At 42.7% G+C, this 13,619-nt stretch overlaps 1 long non-coding RNA gene across 1 annotated transcript in view; it reads right to left on the bottom strand.

The window, feature by feature from the left end:
- Window positions 1-13,619, bottom strand: part of LOC112264532 — a 43,709-nt gene that overhangs the window by 14,473 nt on the left and 15,617 nt on the right. Inside the window, exon 2 of the long non-coding RNA XR_002955651.2 lies at window positions 1,246-1,334. This is a non-coding gene — a long non-coding RNA (uncharacterized LOC112264532). The remainder of the gene's footprint in view (window positions 1-1,245; window positions 1,335-13,619) is intronic.

Here is a 13,619-nt window from a genome sequence, read left to right as displayed (position 1 = left end):
CCTGTTCGTGTGATAAAAGAGCATGTTCTATAACGGGTACAGTACATTGGGCCCTTTTATCAATTATCTTTGTAGTAGGGGAAAATGCAAAACATAAGATACCAATACCCTTTGGAAAGAGGTCATGTGACCCCAACGGGTCTTTCTGGTTAAATCAATAAATTCAACATTAATTAAGTGATGTTTTGTTGAAAATGTTTCTAAATTGTTCACCACCATGTTCAGGATCCAACATGATTTCCAGAAGCATAATGCATGTAGTAATAATATACAATATGTGTGTTCTATGTCTTAATATGGCGGGCCAGACAAGACGTTGATTGTCTGTTTGTCTTTAATGGCTCCAGACTCTTAAGGTCAGAGTATTTATGAGCATTATTAGAGTAAACTAATACTGGTGGAAACAGTAACTGAAAAGGGGTGGATAAGGAGGGGCAGAGGGAGGGATGAGGAGGGGTGATGAGAACTAAGACGGGTGGGGAGGAGGTGGAAGAAGGGAGTGGTAGAAGTATAGGAGGGGTGAGGAGAACTAGAGGGGAACGGCAGAGGAGCATTGGGGTAGAAAAGTATGGAAGTAGGGGCAGAGGAGGTCAATATAACAGGAGCTTGCTGAATCAGTCCAGGAATTTGTATGTTTTTTGTTCATTTACAGGTTGGGGATGTCCTGAGCTTCCTGCTCTCTGTCCCGACCCCGGCCTCGACACACAGCCCACTGGGTAACACTGGGGTTAGGAGGTGATGTCTTTGACGTGTTCCTCGGAAAGAGATAGCCCACTGAGAGGTCAGGATTTAAGATTTCCTTCAATGCAACGCTGTTCAACTCTAAGGAAGAGGCTCAAATGTTTGTCTTTCTATACTGTGCCCTATCTGTATACTGAGCCCTATATAATTCTATCTACAGTACAGTGTATCTCTAAACATTGAATAGCAAAACTGACTATTAATACTCATCTCAAATCTAACTGAAGGTGTGATGGCTTGTATTGTTGTACCTTCCTCCACCTCTCTCCACCAAACACACTGGGCACAGACGTCAATTCAACGTCTACTCCACGTTGGTTCAAAATAATTTTATTGTAGAAGATGGCACCAGAGGATAGGGCTGCTGTCGTATCGGCTCTTAGCCAACCATGCTATTTTGTTAGTTTTTTCTCATTGTTCATAACTTATTTTGTACATAATGTTGCTGCTACCGTCTCTTATGACCAAAAAGAGCTTCTGGACATCAGAACTGGAATTACTCACCTCAAATTGGACGAGGAGTTCTTCTTCAATGAGTCGGACGCGAGGGATATACTACGGACACCCGTCCAGGCCCAGATCCCAGTGATTTGCTGGAAAAGGAAATATAGAAGTAGGTTTTGCGGAAAGAGATCAGGATGCTTTGTGAGGATCAGGCGACGAGTGGCTAATCTGCCCATGCCTTCCATTCTGCTAGCTAATGTTCAATCGCTGGAATATGCATGGGACGAACTGAAAGCACAAATATCCTACCAACGGGACATTAAAAACTGTAAAATCTTATGTTTCACCGAGTCGTGGCTGAATGACGACATTAAGAACATACAGCTGGCGGGTAATACACTCTATCAGCAGGACAGAACTGCAGCCTCTGGTAAGACACAGGGCGGGGGTCTATGCATACTTGTAAACAATAGCTGGTGCACAATATCTAAGGAAGTCTCAAGGTTTTGCTTGCGTGAGGTAAAGTATCTCATGATCAGCTGTAGCCCCCACTATCTACCTAGAGAGTTTTCATCTGTATTTTTCGTAGCTGTCTACATACCACCACAGACCGAAGCTGGCACTAAAACCGAACTCAATGACAGGAAAAAGCTCATCCAGAGGCAGCGCTCCTAGTGGCCGGGGACTTTAATGCAGTGAAACTTAAATCAGTTTTACCGAATTTCTATCAGCATGTTAAATGTGCAACCAGATGGATAACATTCTAGACTACCTTTACTCCACACACAGAGACGCGTACAAAGCTCTCCCTCGCCCTCCATTTGGCAAATCTGACCATATCTCTATCCTCCTGATTCCTGCTTAGCACCAGTGACTCGGTCTATAAAAAAAGTGGACAAATGAAGCAGATGCTGAAATACAGGACTGTTTTGCTAGAACAGACTGGAATATGTTCCTGGATTCTTCCAATGGCATTGAGGAGTACACCACATGTCACTGGCTTTATTGATAAGTGCATCGAGGACGTCATCCCCACAGTGACCGTACGTACATACCCCAACCAGAAGCCATGGATTATAGGCAACATTCGCACTGAGCTAAAGGGTAGAGCTGCCGCTTTCAAGAAGTGGGACTCTAACCCAGAAGCTTATAAGAAATCCGGCTATGCCCTCCTACGTACCATCAAACAGGCAAAGCATCAATACAGGAATAAGATCGAATCGTACTACACCGGATGCGACGATCGTCAGATGTGGCAGGGCTTGCAAACTATTACAGAAAACAAAGGGAAGTACAGCTGAGAGCTGCCCAGTGACACAAGCCTACCAGACGAGCTAAACTACTTCTATGCTAGCATCGAGGCAAGGAACACTGAAACATGCACGAGAGCATCAGCTATTCTGGACAACTGTGTGATCACGCTCTCCACAGGTGACGTGAGTAAGATTTTTAAACAGGTCGACATTCACAAGGCCGCTGGGCCAGACGGATAACCAGGACGTGTACTCCGTGCATGCGCTGTGTCTTCTCTGACATTATCAAACTCTCCCTGAGTCTGTAATACCAACATGTTTCAAGCAGACCACCATAGTCTCTGTGCCCAGGAACACCAAGGTAACCTACCTAAATGACTACCGACCTGTAGCACTCATGTCTGTCGCCATGAAATGCTTTGAATGTCTGGTCATGGCTCACATCAACACCATTATCCTAGAAAACCTAGACCCACTCCAATTTGCATACTTCACCAACAATTCCACAGATGATGCAATCTCTATTGCGCTCCACACTGCCCTTTCCCACCTGGACAAAAGGAACACCTATGTGAGAATGTTATTCATTGACTACAGCTCAGCGATCAACACCATAGTGCCCTCAAAGTTCATCACTAAGCTAAGGACCCTGGGACTAAACACCTCCCTCTGCAACTGGATCCTGGACTTCCTGACGGGCCATCCACAGGTGGTCAGGCTAGGTAACAACACATCCGCCATGCTGATCCTCAACACGGGGGCCCCTCAGGGGTGCATGGTCAGTCCCCTCCTGTACTCCCTGTTCACTCATGACTGCATGGCCAGGCACAACTCCAACACCATCATTAAGTTTGCCGATGACACAACAGTGATAGGCCTGATCACCGACAATGATGAGACAGCTTATAGGGAGGAGGTCAGAGACCTGACCATGTTGAGCAAGGACAACCTTTCCCTCAACATGAAGGCATCAAGACAAAGGAGATGATTGTGGACTACAGGAAAAGGATGACTGAGCACACCCCCATTCTCATCGATGGGGCTGTAGTGGAGCAGGTTGACATCAAGTCCCTTGGTGTCCACATCACCAACATACTAACATGGTTCAAGCACAACATGACAGTCGTGAAGAGGGCACCACAAATCCTATTCCCCCTCAGGAGACTGAAAAGATTTGGCACGGGTCCTCAGATCCTCAAAAGTTTCTACAGCTGCACCATCGAGAGCATCCTGAGGGGTTGCATCACTGCCTGGTATGGCAACTGCTTGGCCTCCGACCGCAAGGCACAACAGAGGGTGGTGCGTACGGCACAGTACATCACCGGGGCCAAGGACCTCTATATCAGGCGGTGTCAGAAGGAAGGCCCTAAAAAGTGTCAAAGACTCCAGCCACTCTCGTCATAGACTGTTCTTTCTGCTACCGCATGGCAAGCTGCACCGGAGCCCCAAGTCTAGGTCCAAGAAGCTTCTAAACAGCTTCTACCCTCAAGCCATAAGACTCATGAATAGCTCATCAAATGGCTACCCAAACTATTTGAATTGCCCCCCCCCATGCTGCTGCTACTCTCTGTTATTATCTATCATTAGCCACTTTAAAAACGTTACCTACATGTACATAATTACCTCAATTACCTTGACACCAGTACCCCCTGTATATAGCCCGATATTGTTATTCTCATTTTCTTAAAACTGCATTGTTGGTTAAGGGCTTGAAAGTAAGTATTACCTGTAAGGTAAACACCTGTTGTATTCAGCGCATGTGACAAATACATTTTTATTTTTATTAGATTTTAATTCAACCAGTGTAGGAACCTTATATAATGTCATGTTTATTACTCCCTGTGCATGCTTGCTGTTTTATAGTATTCAAGGTATGTGGACAGTATTGTGTTCCCTGTTAGCCCTTTATTCAACTTTCAGTCACTTTAACAAACTTCTTCGGGATAGGGGGCAGCATTTTCACTTTTGGATAAATAGCGTGCCCAATTTCAACTTCCTGCTACTCATCCCCAGAATATAAGATATGCACAGTATTAGTATATTTGGATAGAAAACACTCTGACGTTTCTAAAACTGTTTGAATCATGTCTGTGAGTATAACAGAACTTATGTAGCAGGCAAAACCCAAAGGACAAACCATTCAGATTTTTTCGTTGTTGAGGTCACTGTCTATTTAATGAGATTTCATTGGGAAACTAGATTTCTAAGGGACTTGTTTGCAGTTCCTACCGCTTCCACTGGAGGTCACCAGTCTTTAGAAATTGGTTGAGGTTATTCCTTTGTGTAATGAAGAAGTACGGCCATCTTGAATGAGTGTCATTTGAAGTGGCCTTTTTGAGAGAGGCGCATAACTAGAAAAGTAGCGTCAGTTTGTTGTCTTCCTGTATTGAAAACAGATAGTCCCGTATTCAATTTGATCGATTATTAACATTTAAAAATACCTAAAGTTGTATTACAAAAGTAGTTTGAAATGTTTTGACAGGTAACTTTTGAGATATTTTGTAGTGACGATGCGCAAATTGGAAGCTGTGTTTTTCTGGATCAAACGCGCCAAATAAATGGACATTTTGGATATATATCGACGGAATTAATCAAACAAAAGGACCATTTGTGATGTTTATGGGACATATTGGACTGCCAACAAAAGAAGCTCGTCAAAGGTAAGGCATGATTTATATTTTATTTCTGCGTTTTGTGTTGCGCCTGCAGGGTTGAAATATGCTACTCTCTTTGTTACTGTTGTGCTATCATCAGATGATAGCATCTTATGCTTTCGCCGAAAAGCCTTTTTGAAAACTGACATGTTGGCTGGATTCACAACGAGTGTAGCTTTAATTTGATCTCTTACATGTGTGATTTAATGAAAGTTAAGATTTTTACAGTATTTTCTTGAATTTGGCTCTCTGCATTTTCCCGCCTATCCCAGATTAAACAAACATTTTAAAAAATTGCAGGTTATAAAAGGCGCTGTAATAAAGTGATTTTGAATGTTTCCTCTCCACCATTCACAAGCACCCAAACATCTTACACCTTCCACCTTTTCTCAAGGCGTGACGGTGTGACTCAAAAAGTATGCTAGCTTGGGCCTTGAAATCAAAATGATTCAAACCCACAATGATAAAGGCAGAGAGGATTTCTTTTTCACACCATTTTTCATGATATACCATTTTGATATAATTCAGATCTTGTCTCATCGCTGCAATTCCCCAACGGGCTCAGGAGAGGCGAAGGTCAAGTCATGCCTCCCCGAAACATGACCCGTGAAATCGCATTTCTTAACACCCGCCCGCTTAACACAGAAGCCAGCTGCACCAATGTGTTGGAGGAAACACAGTTCAACTGACGACCAAAGTGAACCTGCAGGTGCCCAGCCCACCACAAGGAGTCACTAGAGCACAATAACCCGGACAACACTGAGTCAAGTGTACGCCACCCTATGGGACTCACGGTCACAGCCTGTTGTGACACAGTCTGGGATCGAACCCAGGTCTGTAGTGACACCTCAAGCACTGAGATGCAGTGCCTTTGACCGTTGCGCCACTCTGGAGGCGGCAGAGATGTTTTTAGAGTATTTCGTGTTAACTGTCTCCAAGGAAGCATTTCCTTTACACCATATTTGATTGAGGGGAGAACGGCCCATAATAATGTGATTGATGTAATTGATACCATTCCACTTTTCCGCTCCATCCGTTACCATTTAAGGTGCCACAAACCTCCTATAGTACCATTCTATACCATGTAGAGAGATTGTGTGGTTGATGGGTATTGGAGAGTGGAGGGAAATGGCTTGGCTTGGGTTATGCAACACTTGTTGGCACGATGATCAGGGAAACACCAGGTAGGCAGACCACTGTGAAAACACGCAAAGAGATTCCTCCCAGCAGACACACAGTAGACTTCCTAGGTAGAAGTTCTGTGTTGAATCTAGTGTATATCTATTGTTACACCCCAATGAGGTACACCCCAACTGGGCCTGCTGAAGGGTGATGGACAGGTGTCACGTGTGCTACTGGGAGAGCCATGTTTTATCTGGAAATACACACAAACACACGCATCCACACACACACCCATACACACACTCATACACACGCCCATGGGAAGGCTGTTTACGGAGGTGAACCAACAGGATTACCTATTGGCATGTAACAGATATAGTTCCAGGATGGGACATGCAGAGAGCCACTGACTGACACCTCATTATCATCTTTGATGGATACATCGACAGGAGGAGCAACAGCTCACACACCTTCAAACAGACACATGTAATCCTCAAATAGACTATGTGTTTACTCAAAGACAATGAGGTATCCTTCAAAAAAGCCCCACATGTTTAAAGGCATTCAGATATACGACTTCCTGTTGCCAAGTATTTGACACAAACAAATCCCACCTGGAATGGATTACATCCCACAGCAGCTTAAGAACATTCAGTTCCTCCTCACATCTCCTTGAAATTAAATACTTGTCCTTTCTAAGTCTTATACAATACAGTGTGTGTGTGTGTGTGCGAGTGTGCGTGTGTGTGTGTATGTTTGAGGACATCAAACAAGGTAGAACTGTGATAGTGTACACATATCAGGTGTCCCTAAGATGACAAAACACAACACAACAGTGTAGTCTGTTCCAGGGCCGTTTACTGTTATGTAACGCTGGTGTAGTTTCCCTCCACAGCGTCTGCTGTGGTATGTCCAAATGAGGCTCTGGAACATGTTCCAGCAGGAGTGTGTGTGTGTGTGTGTGTGTGTGTGTGTGTGTGTGTGTGTGTGTGTGTGTGTGTGTGTGTGTGTGTGTGTGTGTGTGTGTGTGTGTGTGTGTGTGTGTGTGTGTGTGTGTTTTGTGTGGTGTGTGTGTGTGTGTGTGTGTGTTGTGTGTGTGTTTTGGGGTTTTGGGGGTTGGGGTTAGTTTAGGGGTAGGGTTAAGGTTTTTTAATGGTTTTTAATGGTCAAACATTTTTACTGTCCAAAAAGTGTCTGAGTGCATGGATGCATGCATGAATCCGTGTGTGTGAATGGGTGTGTGCATCTGTGTGTGTGGGGGTGCGTCTCTCTGTTTGTGTAGCGGTGTTGTTGTAAGATAGGCCACAACTCTTTCCCAGTGTGGTTCTGGCACCAACTCACCAATCACAGACTGAGCCTTCAGCACACTGTCTGGCTCAGAGGAATAATATTTTGGAAGTGCTGAGTTGAGTAACGGCTGATTCTCATGCCATGTTTAATTACTTTTGCCTTTTCTAACAGTCCTCTCTGTCATTTCAGATTGTTAATATTCATAACAGTTATATGTTGATTTTTGATGCTGAAAACACACTAAGTTTTAAATCAGTTTAATTTACTAAACAATATGCTTTAAAGGCCCGGTGCAGTCACTAATGAGACTTTCCTGTGTTTTTTATATATTTCCACAGTAAGAGGTTGGAATAATACCGTGAAATTGTGAAAATTATGATAATACCCTTTTGGTGTAACAGCAGTTTGAAAGGCCGCCTGAAATTACAGCTTGTTTAATTGGGATGGAATTTTGATCTGCGTGGTGACATCACCAGTTAGTTAATAGACGAATAAGAAAGCGAGTTCCAAATGTCACTGCCAATAACAATTTTGGTTTTCCCCTCCTCACTCAAACCACTCCCACACAGTCCTAGCAAAATCTAGCTTGAGAAATTGCTCTTTGCTAAGAAGCTATATTGGTTTATTTCTGACCATTTTAATTAAAACCAGCATGTTAAGGTACTTAATTGTTACTCAGTAATTTTTTGATATTGACATCAAACTGCTGCATTGGGCCTTTACTTATGATAGGCAAGTAATCCCTGCAGTGTTGTGAAGTACTGGAGAGTAATTTAAGTAGCTTTTTAAGGTATCTGTACCCTACTTTACTATTTATATTTTAGCCAACTTTTACTTCACTACATTCCAAAAGAAAATAATGTACTTTTTACTCCATTAATTTTCCCTGACACACAAAAGTACTTGTTACATTTTGACAGGAAAATGGTCCAATTCAAGGGAACATCCCTGGTCATCCCTACTGCCTCCGATCTGGCAGACTCATTAAACACATATACTTTGTTTGTAAAATATGTCTGAGTGTTGGAGTGTGCCCCTGGCTATCCGTCAATAAAGAATATATAAAACATGGTGTGGTCTGGATTGCTGGATATAAGGAATATGCAATTATTTATGCTTTTACCTTTACTTTTGATACTTAAGTACATTTTAGTAATTCCATTTACTTTTGATACTTAAGTATATTTAAAACCAAATACTTTCACACTTTTGCTCAAGTAGTATTTTACTGGGTGACTTTCACTTTTACTTGAGTCTTTTTCTATGGAGGTATCTTTACTTTTACTCAAGTATGACAATTGAATACTTTTTCCACCCTGAATCCCTGCATATATTTTAACAGTGGGCGTCAGACCCCTATTCTTTTACAATGGGAGAACTAAGTTGTAAATCCACTATAAACACAGGCCACGAATATCCTCAAAAGTACTTCATGTGAAAACTCTGACTTCTCCAACATTACCACACTACAATATACAGTAGCCCTGTCCACTGTAAATGTTTGCAAACAAAAGTGAATAGTTAAGCCACCCTGAAGCTGATTTTTATGAAAACAAAACCTTTTTCCCGCTTTGCTCCTCCTTCCCCTGTCCCTCACTTCCCCTCCCTCCCCTTACCCCACTCCCCCTCCCTCCCCTGTCAGCCCAATGTGTTGATATTGTATTAATGTTATTGACCTGAGAGCTCAGATAACAATGGCAGGGGACTGAGAGGAGGGAAATGTATTCTTCTGACTCTGTAAAGAGGGGAGCAGCAGGAGGGGGATGCTGCTAGGGAGCCAGGGACACAGTCAGGGGCCCAAGCATAGCCCACAGTCGTTACTGGGCAGGAGCTGAGGCTCAAGCTGGGGCTCCCCTGTCATCTCAATCAGCTGTTTTACAAACACAAAGGGATTGCTATTTGAGGGTCAACCCCAGGAGCGGAATGGGACCAGAATTCGGCCCTGGCATTACATTTTTTTTCTTTGAGGCCCACATACTAGACACTTTTTTTCCTCAAGCCCCCACACCGTCCCATTTTTTCCCCTTGAGGCTGACATTATTAGTCAGATAATGATAATTTTGTTATACAGGCCATCTGGGCTAAAAATGCCTGATGGCCAGTCCGCCCCTGGTCAGCCCCCCTGAACCCCTCCACGGTTGGTTAAATCATGTTATATCACCTTGAGACTTTCCTGTCAATACACTAACGTTAAAAAGTTTTAGAACACCTACTCATTCAAGTTTTTTAAATTTTAATTTAGACTATTTTCTGCATTGTAGAATAATAGTGAAGACATCAAAACTATAAAATAACACATGTGGAATCATGCAGTAACCAAATAAGTGTTCAATAAATCTAAATATATTTGAGATTCTTCAAATAACCACACTTTGCCTTTTTTTAACTAAGTAAGTCATTTCAGAACAACATCTTGTTTTTATGACACCTAGGAACAGGGGTAGAACAACAGATTTTTACCTTGTCAGCTCGGGGATTTGATCTGGCAACTTTCCGGTTATTAGTCCAAAGCTCTAACCACTAGGCTACCTGCCGCCTTGATGACAGCTTTGCACACTCTTGGCATTCTCTCAACCAGCTCCATGAGGAATGCTTTTCCAACAGTCTTGAAGTAGTTCCCATATATGCTGAGCACTTGTTGGCTGCTTTTCCTTCACTCTACAGTCCGACTCATCCCAAACCACCTCAATTTTGTTGAGTTCGGGGGATTGTGGAGACCGAGTCATCTGATGCAGCACTCCATCACTCTCCTTCTTGGTAAAACAGCCCTTACACACCCTGGAGGTATGTTGGGTCATTGTCCTGTTGAAAACAAATGATAGTCCCACTAAGTGCAAACCAGATGGGATGGCGTATCACTGCAGAATGCTGTGGTAGCCATGCTGGTTAAGTGTGCCTTGAATTCTAAATAAATCACTGATAGTGTCACCTGTAAAGCCCCCCACACCATAACACCTCCTCCTCCATGCTTTATGGTGAGAGATACACATGCAGAGATCACCCACACCGCATCTCACAAAGACATGGCGGTTGGAACCAAAAATCTCCAATTTGGACAACAGACCAAAGGACAACTTTCCACCAATCTAATGTCCTTTGCTCGTGTTTCTTGGCCCAAACAAGTCTCTTCTTATTATTGGTTTCCTTTAGTAGTGGTTTCTTTGCAGCAATTTGACCATGAAGACCTGATGCACAGTCTCCTCTGAACAGTTGATGTTGAGATGTGTCTGTTACTCTGTGAAGCATTTATTTGGGCAAACATTTCTGAGGCTGGTAACTTTAATGAACTTATCCTCTGCAGCAAAAGGTAAGTCTGAGTCTTCCAATCCTGTGGCGGTTCTCATGAGAGCCAGTTTCATCACAGCGCTTGATGGTTTTTGCGACTGCTCTTGAAGAAACTTTCAAAGTTCTTGAATTGTTCCGTATTGACTGGCATTCATGTCTTAAAGTAGTGATGGACTGTCATTTCTCTTTGCTTATTTGAGCTATTCTTGCCATAATATGGATTTGGTATTTTACCAAATTGGGCTATCTTCTGTATACCTTGTCACAACACAACTGAATGGCTCAAACACATTAAGAAGGAAAGAAATTCTACAAATGTACTTTTAACAAGGCAGACCTGTTAATTGAAATGCATTCCAGGTGACTACCTCATGAAGCTGGTTGAGAGAATGCCAAGAGTGTGCAAAGCTGTCATCAAGGCAAGTGGTGGCTATTTGAAGAATCTCAAATCTATTTAGAGTGTATAAAACATTAAGAACACTTTACTATTATTCCTCAGAACAGCCTCATTTCGTCAGGGCATGGACTCTACAAGCTGTCGATAGCATTCCACATGGATGCTGGTCCATGTTGACTCCAAAGCTTCCCACAGTTATGGCAAGTTGGCTGGATGTCCTTTGGGTGGTGGACCATTCTTGATGCACACAGGAAACTTTTGAGCACGAAAAACCCAGCAGTATTGCAGTTCTTGACACAAGAACGACTGGCACCTTCTACCATGCCCCGTTAAAAGGCACTTAAATCTTTTGTCTTGCCCATTCATCCTCTGAATGGCACACATACAGCATCCATGTCTCAATTATCTCAAGGCTTAATCTCCCCTTCATCTTCACTGATTGATGTTTAACAAGTGACATCAATAAGGGATCATAGCTTTCACCTGGATTCACCTGGTCAGTCTATGTCAGGGAAAGAGCAGGTGTTCTTAATGTTTTGTATACTCAGTGTATATCCGTCCTCTGCTAGCCCTTACACTAGAGGCGTGTGATGGGTGTGTCAGAGTGGCCTGCTTCTCGCAGGAGGAAGTAGAAAAAGCATTCTGGGAACATGATAAGACCCTCATCAATCACTGACATCACATCAGGACCCCTGTGAGCTGCCCTGGGTTCACACAGGGGCCGTGTGTGTGTGTGTGTGTGTGTGTGTGTGTGTGTGTGTGTGTGTGTGTGTGTGTGTGTGTGTGTGTGTGTGTGTGTGCGTGTGTTACAGCCGACCTGAGATCTAAAACCTTGCCAAGAGTTATGTGAAATTAATGATGCAGTGTTTAATGAATGAACACTTATGATAATATCTTACCCGTACTAGGACCCCTGGGGGTATGTAGCCTATCCACAGGAGGTACTTGAGAAGACTCTTGAAACCGTAGGCTTACTGGTAAAATGCACACAGGCGGTAATTCAGGAGTACTCCGGGTAGAGCAAAATGAATTTGGTAGGGCAATAACCGAAAAAGGTTGGGAACCACTGAATTAGAGCGTGTTGTCTCAGCGGAGGGAGCCTTGGGGTAAATGAAACCTGTTCACAGAAACAGAGAGTATCTGGATGTGTTGTTTCCTGCAGTTGTACCACAGTTTGCTCCAACTGCACGACTAACGATCCGTGTGTACAGAGCCTTCAGAAACTATTCACACCCTTTGACTATTTCCACATTTTGTTGTGTTACAGCCAGAATTTAAAATAGATGAAATTGAGATTTTGTGTCACTGATCTGCACACAATATCCCATAATAAGTGAAATTTTGTTCGTAGAAATTTGTTCTAAATTAATACAAATTTAAAAGCTGAAATGTCTTAAGTCGCTAAGTATTCAACCATTTTGTTAAGTTCAGGAGTTAAAATGTGCTTAACAAATCACATAATAAGTAGCATAGTGAATTTCAAGCACAAATTCAACAACAAAGACCAGGGAGGTTTTTCAAATCATTGGTAGATGTTTAAAAAAATAAAAATACAGATGCTAAATATCCCTTTGAGCATGGTGAAGTTATTAATTAGGCTTTCAATGGTGTATCAACATCTAGTCACTACATCTACAAAGATGCAGGTGTCCTTCCTAACTCAGTTGCCGGAGAGGAAGGAAACTATTCAGGGATTTCACCATTAGGCCAATGGGGATTTTACAGAGTTTAATGGCTGTGATAGGAGAAAAATGGATCAACAACATTGAAGTTACTCCACAATAGTAACCTAAATGACAGAGTGAAAAGAAGGAAGCCTGTACAGAATAAAACATTATTCCAGAACATGCATCCCGTTCGCAACAAGACACTAAAGTAATACTGCAAAAATAATGTAAAAGAATTTCATTTTTTGACCTGAATACAATGTGTTATGTTTAGGGCATATCCAACTTTTCACTGAGTACCACTCTTCATATTTTCAAGCAGGGTGGTGGCTGCTTCATGTTATGGGTATGCTTGTCAATGGCAAGGACTAGGGAGTTTTTAGGACAAAAAGAAACAGAATACTATAAGCTATAAGCAAAGGTGTCACGCCCTGGTCTTAGTATTTTGTGTTTCTATTTATTTGTTCAGGCCAGGGTGTGACATGGGTTTATTTTGTGTTGTGTTTTTGTATTGGGGTTTTAGTAGGTATTGGGATTGTGGCTGAGTAGGGGTGTCTAGCATAGTCTATGGCTGCCTGAGGCGGTTCTCAATCAGAGTCAGGTGATTCTCGTTGTCTCTGATTGGGAACCATATTTAGGTAGCCTGGGTTTCACTGTGGGTTTTGTGGGTGATTGTTCCTGTCTCAGTGTGTTTGTATTCACCAGATAGGCTGTATAGGTTTTCACGTTCCGTTTCTTGTTTTTGTATTTGTCGTGTTTATTCTTT

The sequence above is a fragment of the Oncorhynchus tshawytscha genome, linkage group LG13 (assembly GCF_018296145.1).
Source record: "Oncorhynchus tshawytscha isolate Ot180627B linkage group LG13, Otsh_v2.0, whole genome shotgun sequence".
NCBI classification, from domain to species: domain Eukaryota; kingdom Metazoa; phylum Chordata; class Actinopteri; order Salmoniformes; family Salmonidae; genus Oncorhynchus; species Oncorhynchus tshawytscha.
Note: the sequence above shows the minus strand (reverse complement) of the source record. Positions and strands in the feature narration are given on the sequence as shown.